The following is a 14,676-nucleotide window of genomic DNA, read 5'->3' as shown; positions in this document are numbered from 1 at the left end:
AAAAAACCAAAACCACCACCAACAAAAAACAAAATCCCAACTCCTGGGGCAGGCGGAGGTCCTTCTTCTGGTTCCCCCTCTACTGCCACAGCATCCTGGCCAGAATTCACCCCTGGGATCTGTACGCTGGCAAACAGCCCTGTGTCTTTGCAGCATGCTTGTCTGAGATTCTCCCTTCCTTTGCAGAAACCCACTGTTTCTTAGGGCACCACGCAAATCCCTTCTGCCAGCATGAGGAGGAAGGTGACCAGCCCAGATCTCATAGAGGGAATGATGGGGAACTGGAAAGAGGATGGCGAATCATCCTCAGAGAAGGAGGGTGACAACTCGCTGGAGATACCCCCAAAAAGGTAAGTATGGAGCAAGTCGTGCCAAGGCCTGGGGCAGCTGAGTAGCACTGACCCATCTGCAGGGTCAAGGATCCAAATCCCTGATCCGTGGCTCTCCTCTGAGCTGTCAAGCCATGGGGAGACCTGGGGTCAGGAGCCCCCAACTCCAGGTGCCTTTCTGCAGCCCAAAGCAAATGCCTAAAGCTCCTGCTGTGGGCACCAGTGAGACTCTGTGTGCAGGGCCTGGGGAAGGTGAGAGGCAGGAAGGTTTCAGCCAGAGCGTGAGTGAGGGTTTCTTCCTGTTGTTCTAGGCCAATTTCCCCAGGGACAAGCCAGGCCCTGCTCGAGATAGTGCCGTGCATCCTGGGACGGGTTGACCGAAGTCGGAGGGGACACAGGCATGAAGAGAGGCATCGGGAAGATAAGCTGAAGTGGTAAATATATCCAGATATGGGTGGTGTTTCCCCTCAGGCAACGCCCTTGCTTCCACCCCCAGCAGCAGCAGGGGAAAGAAGGGCTGTTCCCAACACACACTTCCCCAGTAGAGCCACCTTCTGCTGCAGAGCGGGGTGCCCAGCCTGGGAGCAAAGGATGGCAATCTTCCCTGTGCTCCCACTAACTCCTCTTGCTGTGTGTCTGCAGTGAGCTGGCTGTTTTGAAGTGGAGAATGTGCAGGAAAAAGAAAAGCCAAGGCAATGACACTGCTGTGGCTGGACCCCAACCTGCACAAACTATTTGTGACAGTCCTGAGAGAGCAGGACAGGTACATGATAGACAGTGATGTAATTCTTGTCTCATAATTCATTGTAGAAAAGCACAGTTATATGGCTACAGAGTCTGAAATAGCTAATCTGTACTCATTTGAACATTAAGTGATTTCTTCTGGAGCTTCCTTTAAACCACGTATCTTCAGTTGTTTGTCTTTTTGGAGTGTGTTCTTTGCTCCCGTCATCTTATGCAACATATCAGACCATCTTCCTTGGCACCATTCTTAATGGAGATAAAAAGGCACTGTTCATAATGCAAATAAAAATGCCAGGCTTTTCTAGGGTAGGAAATCATTTCTATTCAGATCATTGTTCAGTTTGTGCTTTGGTTGTGCCTGTTATAACTGAGGAGCAGACATGGCTGATAGAAAGGCTAAAGACAAGGGGCAGAAGAGAGGGTGAGAACTAAAAAAATCCCACAAAGCACAGATGAGACTCCCACTGCTACTGTTGCATTTCTGTGACCCTTCAGGAATTCTACTCTCTCCCTGTGAGGAAAGATCAAAGTAAACACTGGGAAGCCTTACGTAAGAAGTACCTGAAGACAGCAAGGACAAGGTCGCCTTCATCAACAGCAAGAAGGGAAAGGGAACATCTGTGGAAGGCCCAGGTACCAGAAACCTTGTGAAACACTCAGTAAAATAGCATTTCTCTCCTCCAGAAGAGCTGAGCTTTGAAGGTCTCCAAGTCAGCATGGCATCATTGCTGCAAAATTGCAGGGCAGGTGACTCCTATCTGTCATGCTTGCCTGCTTATTACTGTAAGGGAGATGTAGTTAGAAAAAGCCAAAGGGCAAAGCCAGCAATCTGCCATGGTGAGCACATACACTGATCATCCCTCCCCCGAACTCAGACAAGCTCTGTTTCAGGTATCTGCACTTGCATTTGGACACATCTGTTCACAGTCCAATGACCTGAGCCATACCTAGACTACCTATAAGGCAGCTAGTTCTTTTATTTAGTCTTCACTGCATTGGAATGATCAGGAACATTATTCGTAATAGGAAGGCACATTTTCTGGAAGTTTAGTTTTTAACCGAAGCACTAGGATTTCCTTCCAAGCATGCTGACATTAAAAAAAGTTCTGCTTGTCTCAATGCACAAGGGATGAAGTCTTTAACTTCCCTGGACAAAAAGATTTGAGAATGAGTGTTGTAAACATGCCTTTGCAGCACTACAGGCCTTCAGTGCTGATCAGTGGTATGGCCTCTGCCCACACTTCCATCTAAACTGCATGCTACTTTTTGCCCCTGCATAGTGGTAGAAACTGTATCTGTTGAGATATTATGGCTAGGTGCTGGATGAAATGGAAAGTGAAACAGAGTTCTGAAAAACTGTGAGGGCTTTTGATTAGAAATTCCTTTAAAAAAACCAAACCCACCACCAACAAAAAACAAAATCCCAACTCCTGGGGCAGGCGGAGGTCCTTCTTCTGGTTCCCCCTCTACTGCCACAGCATCCTGGCCAGAATTCACCCCTGGGATCTGTACGCTGGCAAACAGCCCTGTGTCTTTGCAGCATGCTTGTCTGAGATTCTCCCTTCCTTTGCAGAAACCCACTGTTTCTTGGGGCACCACGCAAATCCCTTCTGCCAGCATGAGGAGGAAGGTGACCAGCCCAGATCTCATAGAGGGAATGATGGGGAACTGGAAAGAGGATGGCGAATCATCCTCAGTGAAGGAGGGTGTCAACTCACTGGAGATACCCCCAAAAAGGTAAGTATGGAGCAAGTCGTGCCAAGGCCTGGGGCAGCTGAGTAGCACTGACCCATCTGCAGGGTCAAGGATCCAAATCCCTGATCCGTGGCTCTCCTCTGAGCTGTCACGCCATGGGGAGACCTGGGGTCAGGAGCCCCCAACTCCAGGTGCCTTTCTGCAGCCCAAAGCAAATGCCTAAACCACATCCTGCGTTGAAGAGTGCTGTGGGCACCAGTGAGACTCTGTGTGCAGGGCCTGGGGAAGGTGAGAGGCAGGAAGGTTTCAACCAGAGCATGAGAGAGGGTGTCTCCCTGCTTTTGCAGGCACATTTCTCCTAGGAAAACGCAGGCATTGCTCACAACAGTGACATCTCTGGTGGAGCAGGTCACGCAGGGACAGACAAGAGAGATCAGTAGACAGAGGGATCATGAAGAGGAGGCTCAAGTGAGTAAAGAGCTATCTGCTGCACTGGGGTGTCCCTCTCTCCTTCCACTTCCAGCAGCACCTAGAGGGACTTCTCCTGGCACCTCCCGTGGGAGGGACAGCAGCACACTTTTGAGTCTGTGGCCTTGGTCAGACAGTCCTTAACTGAAGGGGAAGTTGCTGATGACTCAGAATAAGATTTCCACTTTGGACATAGGTGGCTGAAGACATAAGGATTTGTCCAACGTTCGGCTCTCCATTTTCAGACTGGCAAGCCTGTCCTACCCTCTCAGAGTACAGACACCAAGACCCTTTGCCCTGGGGGTTGATACCTATTCACTCCATCGCAGGTACTGCCTGACTCAGTTCCCACTTGACTCAGCCCCCGACTGATTAGTTGCACTGGGGACTTCTCACTGGCTTGGGCAGGAGTGCCTGTGCCGTATCACAGAGACCACTGAAATGCTGCTCAAAGTGGCTCCATTAATACCTGGCCTGCATTAGGCCTGCTGTATTTCCTTGCTTTCTTTCTGTACCTAAAACTGAACTTCTTTTCACTTCTCAGGGCTAGAGAGCCAGTCCAGCACAATGTGAACCAGCAACTGCCAGCTGTGCTGCCAAAGCGTTCTTGTGTTGAATAAAACCAAATCTCCAAATTGTTGTGCATCTGTCCTTGGCAAGGTGTGCATTGCTCTGCACTGAGCAATATGCGAGCTTTGCAGGGTCAGGAAAAGGACAGCTCAGAGACAGGGAATGTGTTTCAGTCCCTGCTCTGGGGGCAGTTTAAAGGGTCATTACATAATTCTTCTGCTGGAGCCACATTCTTCGTGGTTAAGGAAAATCCCTCTCTTTCCTGCTCCTTTGCCCCAGAGAGGGGAGGAGTCGAGAGCTGCAACTGCAGTAGTGCAGGAGGGACTGTGAGGTTGGCATGAAGAGTGTGTGCGTGGAGGTTTCTTCTCCCCATACCTTCCTCAGCAAGTGAGCTCAAAGCGGAGCGGTGTCACTCGAGCTTGTGCAGGATGGGGCTTTCAGACCCAATGAAAAGGGTCTCTCCTCATGGCCTGTTCTGTGCCCCAGGAGAGAGCTAGAAGAAACATGAGCTTCTAATGGGAGTCAAGGCAATACAGATTGCCCTGCTCGGGGGCTAAAGTCCAGCTTCAGGAAGATAACCCAGGCTTGGAAAGGCTCTGGCCTCAAACAGCATGTCTTGTTTGACTGCAGCATCTACTTTGTCCCTAACATGACAGTCCTCGTGTAGCATCACATGGCAAAGTATGGACATAGCTTTCCACAGCCTTATGGGTTCCCTTTTCTGGACAGCCAGCTGTGGAGCCTCCTCTGCTTGCCTCAATGCCTCACTGCCTTGGGAGCGAAACAGAGGAACTGAGGGTGCCTCAGACTAACACCATGGAGTGCTGAGGAACACAAACATACCGCTACCATAGGGAAGCTGCTTAACTAAATCAGCAGGTGTGTTACTGACACCACTGATCTGCAACTTCTCCGTGTTTGAAAGATGACGGAGCATCACTGGTATTCATCCTAGAAAGAGGTAAACTTAAGATTCGTGCAAGGCCAATAAACCTGCTGTTTTCATTCATCACCTGCCCAGTGTGCCGGGAGATGGTCTAGACAGTCAGAACAACAATCTAGAGGTAGAGATGGACATTACCAAACCAGATATACCTTTCACCATCAAATCATGCAGTGAAAGATCAGCTAACTTGTCAGCACTAACATCAGGAGCAATATGGATTTCCAGGTGGCAAGTGAGCTTAGTAGAACTCCCAAGGGGTAGGAGTGCACTACAGGCAGACTTGAGCGGCTGATTTCTGAGCAACAACCAGAAAAGCTGGAAGGTAATCTGGCAGAGCGATGGCCGCCCCAGGGGGCCTTCGGTTACCAGGAGCTAACTTTCCTGCGTCATCATTTGGAGGATAGGTTCCCCAGACAAATGGATTACTGGTATGTATGGGACGACTGGGCATTTGCTAGACGAAAAGAGGCGCCTAGGAAAGAGAGACTCTTTCCTCAGAATGCTGTAAGTACCGCAGCTGCTGAAACGCCTGTGGCAGTTATTCCACCCCATGCGCCACCCCCTGCTTCAGCTTCCCTATACGCCCCCTTGCCTTCCGCCCCCGCCCTTCAAGCTCCTCTGGAAGTCGTTCCTGTGCCAGGAGCGGCCCCACCCGATCCGGAAGGGGTACCTCGGGTCGCCACTACACGAGTCTACCGTCCCTGGAGACCCCAAGATTGAATTATAAGGAGTCAAGGGCTCCCCAGACTTAGGGATGATCCAGGGAGAGTGTTACAAATCCTAAGGGGAATTGTGCGGGCGTATGACCCTACCTGGGGAGATGTACAAACGCTCCTTGAATCTGCGTTCACTCCAGATGAAAGGTGCTCAATTTTGGATGCAAACCGCCGTTGGGCAGCAGAGAGGGGTGTCGGCGCTGCTCGAACAGCCTGGCCAGCTGTGGACCCCGGGTGGAATCATAATGTAGATGCAGATTACAGGCAGTTGCAATTAGCCAGAGAGGGCTTAGAAGAAGCTATACATTTGGCAGGACAAAAGACTGCAAACTGGTCTAAAGTAAGGGAGTGTCAGCAACAGGCAGAGGAACACCCCTCGGCTTTCTTTGCTAGGCTAATTAAGCAAGTCAGAGTGTATGGGGGAGGACTAGACCCAGAAGCCGAGGCTAACAGGCCGCTAATGATTTCTACATTTGTAGACCAGGCAGCCCCGGACATTAAAAAGTATTTTTCCAAACATGTTCCTGACTGGCCAGGAAAGCGGATGGACGAAATATTACGTTTAGCCACATTTGTGTATAATAGTCGAGAGGAGGAGAGGGCAAAAGAAAAGAGACAGCAAAAAAGAGAGGAAGTTAGTGTGTTAGCAGCTGTGTTAAGAGACGGATTTAAAGGACCCAGGGGGAGGGGACGTGGAAGAGCCCGGAGAGATAGATGGAGTCAAGGTGAACGTGCTGTACAATCAGGAGTTAATGATGTTTGTTATTATTGCGGGGAACAAGGACACTGGCAGCGGGAATGCCCAGTGAGGCCCTGTGTAGTTAGGAACAGAGGAACCGGCTTGAGACTATCAAACACTAAGGAGGAGACCAGGCGATTCCCAGTCAATCCACAATGACAGGAAACAGGAGACTCAGAAAATACTGTGGAAATTGGAGTAAATGTATGGGATGTAGATTTGGATTTTGAGGGCCACGTAATGGCAAATATAGACGGTTTAGAAGTTCCCTTTCTAGTGGATACTGGAGCCACCCTTTCCCTTTTAAATTTTGAGCCTAAAGGATGCAAGTCATCAGATAAAATAGTGATGCAAGGAGTGACAGGAAAGGGCGAAGGAATGTTATCTAAGCCCTTATTGCTCACTATTGGGGGTAAAACAGTGTGGGGACGTTTTATAATTTCCACAGACACACCTATATGCCTTTTGGGGAGAGATCTTCTGCAAGCCTTGGATACTCAGATCTGCTTACAGCCGGAAGGGATAAAGCTAATAATTATGGGTTCATGTGTTCTGGCTAAGACACCAGAACCAGAGTCAACTAATCTGCAAATTCCAACAGGTTTAGAATCAGTTTCTAAAAAATTATGGAGCTCTTCAGGGATGGATGTGGGACTACTGAAATCAGCTAGTCCAGTCTCGATAAAAACAAAGGGGGGATTGCCTCCTGCAGTTAAACAATACCCTATCCCAAAGGAAGCAGAGAAGAGTATCCAAAAACAAATTGATCATTATCTGAAACTGGGTATCCTTAGAGTCTGTGAATCCCCGTATAACACCCCAATTCTGCCAGTTAAAAAGAACAGGCAAGATGCTGATGGTGATCCAGAGTATCGCTTTGTACAAGACTTAAGGGCTATAAACCAACATGTAGTTGCTCCACATCCAGTAGTCCCCGACCCATCAACCATTTTACTACAGATACCCCACTGGGCAACTTGTTTTACTGTGATTGACCTAACAGCAGCCTTTTTTAGTATACCGATAGCTGAAGATAGCCAAGATCTCTTTGCTTTCACTTGGAAGGGACAACAATTAACTTGGACGAGGCTGCCACAGGGATTTACTGGGTCTCCGACTATTTTTTCGCGTATACTTAAAAATGATCTCTCAGATATCGAACTTCCAGGACATTCTGTATTAATACAATATGCAGATGATTTGTTATTAGCAAGTAAAGATTATGAGACATGTTTAAAAGATACTGTTTTTCTATGTAACGCTCTTGCAGAAAAAGGGCATCGAGCATCTCTGTCTAAACTCCAGCTGTGTCAAAGAGAGGTAAAATATTTGGGTTTTATCTTAAAAGAAGGACACAGGTGAGTTGATGCAGAACGAGTAAAGACAATTCTTGATATGCCTCGTCCTGTAACAAAAAAACAGCTTAGGGGATTTTTAGGAGCTGTAGGATTCTGCCGACCGTGGATTCCTGGGTTAGCAGAATTTACTAAACCTCTGGTACAGGCAACAAAAAAGGAGGAGATAGAGCCTTTGGCCTGGGGCCCAGAGAGGGAGAAAGCTTTTACATCTGTGAAAAAAGCGTTGGTTTCAGCCCCTGCTCTAGGGTTACCAGATTACAGCAAACTATTTGCATTATTTGTCCATGAGCGACAGGGAGTAGCAAGTGGGGTACTCACCCAAAAACTAGGCCCTCACCGTAGACCAGTGGCCTATTACTCCACGCAGCTAGATGAGGTAGCTAAAGGCACTCCAGGATGCATCAGAGCAACAGCAGCTACTGCAGCTCTTATTGAAAAAACACCACCTGTAGTTTTGGGTCACTCATTAACTGTGTATGTGCCACATGAAGTAGAACTGTTAATGAAACAATAGGCAACTCAAGCACTATCCCCACAGAGAGCTCACCGCTATGAACTGATAATACTGCATGCAGATAATGTGACTTTAAAAAGATGCAATATTTTGAATCCAGCAACGCTATTGCCTCTACCGGAGGACGGAGAGCCACATCGTTCCTGTGAGCAGGTGGTCGTCAGCTCGAGCAAGCCCCAGGAGGACCTTAAAGATGAACCTTTGGAGAACCCGGACTTAGTTCTGTTTACAGATGGATCATCCTATTATTTGGACGGAAGACGTCACTCCGGCTATGCTGTCACTAACGTCTTTGAGGTACTCGAGGCCAATCCTTTGTCTCCATCAGTAAGTGCTCAAGGAGCAGAATTAATAGCATTGACCCAAGCAGCAAAAATAGGTAAGAGCTTGTGGGTAAATATCTATACCGACTCTAAATATGCATTTGGAGTGTGTCATGCAACAGGGATGTTATGGAAAGAACGAAGATTCTTTTTGTCATCAGGAAAGAAATTAGCTAATGGAGAAGAAATACGTAATTTGCTGGAAGCAGTTCAACTGCCCAAAGAAATTGCTGTAATACACTGCCCAGCCCATACTAAAGACACTACAGACATTAGCAGAGGAAATGCTTTAGCCGACGCTGCTGCGAGGGCTGCAGCTCGACAACCTCTGAGAGAATGTATGGGGGCAGTTCCAAGGATGGACCAAAGTGAGTGGCCAAACTTAATAGACCCCAAAACTATGTATGAAAAAGACTGCTCAGTGGAAGAGAAAAAACAATGGGAGCAGTGGGAAGCAAAACAAAATGATGATGGAATATGGACAATTGGGGAAAAACCAATTCTACCAAAAAAATATTTAATTACTATAGCTAGGTGGTTTCACGATACAGCTCACGGGGGAGCCGAGGCAATAGCTAAGCAGGTACAGAAAGTATGGGCTGCTCCAGGAATTTATGCAGCTGCTAAAAGAATAACGAATAGCTGCCCGACCTGCCAGAAGTTTTCAAATAACAAGCCAAGCTCAGATTTGGGGGGGGCGACCATGGGCTTACTTCCCTTTCCAGAAGCTGCAAATAGATTATGCGGATATGCCATCTGTCTATGGGTACAAACACTTGTTAGTGACAGTAGATCAGTTATCAGGCTGGGTAGAAGCTTTCCCAACAAGAAAGGCCGACACAGGGGGAGTGGTAAAAGCCTTACTGAAAGAAATCATACCCAGGTATGGGGTCCCAGAAACCATTGATTCAGATAGGGGTGCCCATTTTACAGCAAGCATAATCAATCAGTTATAGAAATCATTAGGAATAAAAAGAAACCTACATACTCCTTATCACCCACAATCTTCAGGACAAGTAGAAAGAATGAATAGAACATTAAAAGAGAAAATAGCAAGAATATGCACACATGCTAGCCTGAAATGGCCAGAGGCATTAAACTTAGCTCTATGGGATGTTCGAAATTCTCCACGGCAACCCATAGGACTAACACCAGCAGAAATTCTTTTTGGGAGACATTTAGCGATACCAGGGACTTATATCCCTGCTAAGACCAGCCTATTAGATGGAGATGAACGAGTAACACAATATGTACTAGCCTTACAAGAACGGTTTCAGACTTTGCAAAATCAGGCTCAGTGGTTTCAGCCGGTGCCGTCAGACATTCAGGCACATGATATACAGCCTGCAGATAAAGTGTTGATAAAGGTATTCTCGCGAAAAACAAAATTAGAACCAAAATGGGAAGGACCCTAAACTGTATTGTTAAGTTCTTACTACGCTGTTAACATTCTAGGCAAAGAGAATTGGATTCACCACTCTCACGTGAAACGAGTGGCAGTCCAAGAAGCAAGCACAGCAGAGGTTGCAGCAGAACAATGAAGACAACCACGTAAAGCTCGATGGGATACACCACTTCCCCAGGGTAATCTGTCCGGACTCGCCTCACTAACACAAATCTCTTTTCCTTTACTGCGCCCTGCAGGATGGCAGGCAGAAGTGCCATGCTCATGTTGCTGTTTCAAACCCTGGCAATACTACTTTCCCTAACCTGTGGTCAAAGAACCTCAGAGTGGCCGTGGTCCCAGGCCCGTGTTAAGTATACTGGAAGTATGGGATTAAATTCTGCTAAAAACTTAAACCTCTTAACCCTGGTCATGCATGGAACTGAAGTATACTCAGAAAATGAATGGAGCTGGGATAATACTAACCAACTTCCCCAACTCCTGGGAAGGACAGGAAAGGAAATAAAGATAGGGTGTCGAGTGATCAACGGGTCCACCCATGAGAAGGCGACTCAAATCTCTCTCACTAAAATCAAATCAAACGAAAAAGAAAGGAAAATTTGTGCCACTGAAAAACTGGATTGTTGGTACAATTTTACCTTAGAACAGCCTGTTCTTATAGTTTGCCTGTGGGCTCACCACAATGTGGGACTATCATTTAAATTTAAAATAGACATTATTGAGTCCAGTACAGCAATACCTACCCTGACTACAATTATTTTCACCAATATAAATAACTCTGTTACCATGAAGAGCAAGAAAACCTTATCCCCACAAATCTTTGAAATTGGACCGTATGTGATTAGAAATACAGGCCAACAACAAGTATTATTTAATCCATCACGGTCTCTCAAACGAGTAGAGCTATTAATGCAAATTAATATCTCTACAATCAAACCGACCTGTTCACCATTCTTCGGTACGTCCTATGTGGGATGGACGGCGTGGTTACATAGATGAACCCTCACCTCTCCAAAACAAACAGAGAGAGATGTGACTGGTATCATAGGAACAGGATTGGGAGTCCTAAACAGTATAGATGCTGAAGTACTCGTAAATAAACTGAGCACAACAACAAGTGACTTATACAGATTAAAACATCCATTGAGGTCTTCTCTATTAGCACTAGGAACTAACCAGTGGCTTTCATCCGAGATATTACCTCAGTGGGAAAAAATGAATGAAAAAGATCACCAATTGATAGTGGATGCACTTGGGGAAGCCCAAATTAATATTTCCCTGGCCCTCAGTTGCATCCAAGCTCAACTGTGGATGCAATCTATGGTAGCAGCGATTATAAGGGAAGGGGAAGAGGGCACTTTACCCACTGAAATTCGAAAGGTAATTTGGGATAATGCGACTGAATTTGAAAAGGAATTCCAATCCTGGTGGTATCTGGTCAATTTTACTTATGATCCTATCAACACTAAGGCCACAGCCTTTGTTTTAACAATACGTAATGCTTCAACATATACAATATATCCAATCATTGCGTTAGGATTAAATCACAATGGAGCTATACTCTATCCATTGGAACATAGAGTATGGGCCCAACGAAATAGAAATAAATGGCAAACTGTGGACGTTAGCGCATGTATTGTACAGGAACAGCAAGGGTTTATTTGTGAAAGTAATACTATCAAAGCCCAAGACATTTGTCTTGACGCTGAGCAAAATGTTTGTCATTTTGAAATACACCCTGATGAAACAGCTGCAACTATACTTGTATATATTGGGAGAGGATGTGTATGTATGAGAACCTTTTGCAGTCTTGTAGTTATAGATGGCATTGTAGTAGATATAAGTAATCATTCAAATATCTGTAATTTTAACTTTACCAAAATCATGGGATGTGATTTTAATTATTCAGCTCCTATCACATCTTATCAATTGTTACAATCTAATTATACATTAATTCAAAATTTACTACCTACCCCCATTGGGATGAATCTCACCCTGGTAAGGAAACTACTACAACAGGATGGTTTGCATCGACTGCTAGAGCGCATCCGGAACAGTGGACAGATGATGATGGAATATGGACAATTAGGGGAAAAACCAATTCTGCCTCTCCCCAAAATGCAGTTCCTACAGCTAGGTGGTTTCACGAGAAAGCTCATGGGGGAGCAGAGGCGGTAGCTAGGCAAGTACAGAAAGTCTGGGCCAGTGCAGGAATATATGGGGCTGCAAAAAGAAGAACAGGACATTAGACGAAAGAATCACAGAGATATGCACACACAGTGGCCTAACATGGCCAGAAGCCCTAAACTTTGCTCTGTGGGATGTATGAAATGCTCCACAACAACCCGCAGGACTATCACCAGCAGAAATTCTCTGTGGTAGACCTTTAGGGACTTCTATTCCAGCTAAGAGCAGCCTGTTAGACGGAAATGAACGACTAAGCCAGTGTGATCTAAGTATGCAAAAAAGGTTTGAAAATCTTAAAAAATATGCTCAGTGGTATCAGTCCCCACCACCTGAAATACAAGTGCCTGTTACACAGCCTGGGGATGAAGTTTTAGTTAAAGTATTTTTATGAAAATCCAAGTTAAAACCCAAATGGGACAGGCCATATACTGTCATACTATGTTCCAAGTTTGCTGTTAAAGTTAGACTGTACTTGTATATATTGGGAAAGGCTGCGTATGTATGAGAACCCTTTGTAGTCTTATATTCATAGAGAACATTGCTGTAAAGACAAGTAATCACTCAAATAGTTGTGTTGGTAACTTAGTTCTTCAGCTCCTGGTACGTCTTATCCATTGTTACAATCTAATTACACACTGAGTCAAGCGTGACTGCTTACCCCCATCGGAATGGATCTTACATTGGTGGAGAAACTACTGCAACGTGATGAGCTGCGTCAGCTGCTAGAGCGCATCCAAAACAATGGACAAAAAGCTCTAATCACCACTCATCATGATACAGAGGAGATACAGGACGTCTTGGAAAGGGTGAAGCAGGACGGAGCACATCATGGTTGGGAAACTCCTCTGGGATGATCACCAACTGCAACAGGGATTCATACTCACGTGTTGTACCCAGGAGTAGTTGTGTTAAGTTTAACCATGTTATGCCTATTACTTACGATCCTATTGTACATTAGATTATGGAAAGTGATGGTATGCCTTGACAGCCTTTGAGAACTCTTTTTTAAGGTATTAGCAGGGATGCTTACCAGAAACAAAGGGAGGACTGTTAAAGAATATTGAGCTGGAACTGTCTAGAGGTAACAGCTTAGCACAACTTATATAAACCTTGCTTAGCATGAGTAGCTAAATGTGCTGAAGCCTTAGGCTGCATTCAGATAACATGAGGAACTGTCAGCTAGTCCAGTAAGGAAGGGCCCCAGGGCCAGTGCAAGGTGGAAAGATAAGGAAGCTTACAAGGAAGCGAAGTCCATCAGCAGAAGCGGCCACAGTAAAGATAAGGCAAACCAGGCTGCCTAGAGACAGCAGTGGGAGCCACTGAAGAACACGAAGCCCCCAGAGCCAGATATGGTGATTGGTCTGAAGCTTTGCATGGGGTGTGGGGAGCTTAGCTTGTGAGGGTATAATTGCCCAGGGATTTCTTTGTTTGGGGTGCCTCTTGGGAGGCAGCCAGCTTGAGCTGTAATTCCTGCACGTGCATCATTAAATTGTATTGAATTTGCTTTGATTTGGCTCTGAACTTCTCAGCGGGAACCTAGGGTCGGACCCTGTTATGGTGGCTGGCGAGCATAATTTTCCATAGCACTGTGTCCTTTGAAGAGCTGGGACACCTGTGGTTTAGTTAAGTGATGGCTTGTAGTCCTGGCAAGAAGGTATTGGCCTGGACGTGTCTCTCCGAGAGAGGGGTGAGTGTTGGTGGCCCTGGTGATGAGGGCAACATCACCTTTGGGAAGGGCAGGAAGGAGAAAGGAAGGGCAGGGAGCTTCCTCCATTTTTCCTGTCCTCTGGCAGGTTTGGGATTCGTGGGCTGTGGTGGAGCAGCAGAGCTGAGTCTGCCCAGCCGCCCCCCGGGTTTTCTAGCAGAAGCACTGACCCTGTCAAGGTGATGTTGAGTGATTCCCGAGTCGCAAAAGCTTGGGTGCAGGGGAGGCAGGAAAGGTCTGCGAGGAAAGAGTCGGTGGCCCAGAAGAACGTGCACAGGCAGGGAGGCAGCGTTATGCAAATGGTATTTCTGTCTTTCCTCATGTTTTGGCTTGTGCGTCCCCTGACTTCTACAATGACATCACGGGAGCGTGAAGGGCTCAGTTGTGCAAGCCTGGCCATAACTAGCACGCAGGGGGATTCTGTCGGTTCCCAGGCTCTGACGTGAATTGTCCTCCTGGAGACGAGTTTAATATGCCCGAGGTGCAAATACTTCTCTTCCTGCAGGACTGAAGCTTCCAATGGCAGGGAGGTGGCTTTGGAAGAAAGCGTGGACGTGCAGGCGCTGGCACAGTGTTTGTTTCTTCTCGGAGCTTGTTGCCTCCTTCTTTGCAGAGGCCAAGGCTGCTCTTCAGCTCTGAGGTACTTTGCTGTGGGCTCTGTTAGACTTGAGGAGGCAAAGAACGCCTCTGCCTCTGGAGGTGGCTGGGAAGGAGGCTCCTGTGCAGTGGGCTGGTCTGAGGGACTTCGTGGCATGACTCCGTTTCCTTCCTCTTCCTGGGAAATGCCATTTCCTTTCCTGTCATTTCCCTGTCCCCAGTGAGCGCTCCTCTGACTCCAAGCCAGTGTTCTTGGGTGTTCTCCCTTGCGGACTCCTTTGAGACGAGGGGGCAGGTGACCGGTTTAATTTTCCTCGCCCCAGAGTTTTCAAGCTGGAACCATCTCCCATTGTTAGGGACTTGTTTTTCCTCAGAAGGCA

Source organism: Dromaius novaehollandiae, unplaced genomic scaffold (assembly GCF_036370855.1).
Source record: "Dromaius novaehollandiae isolate bDroNov1 unplaced genomic scaffold, bDroNov1.hap1 HAP1_SCAFFOLD_48, whole genome shotgun sequence".
NCBI lineage: Eukaryota > Metazoa > Chordata > Aves > Casuariiformes > Dromaiidae > Dromaius > Dromaius novaehollandiae.
Note: the sequence above shows the minus strand (reverse complement) of the source record.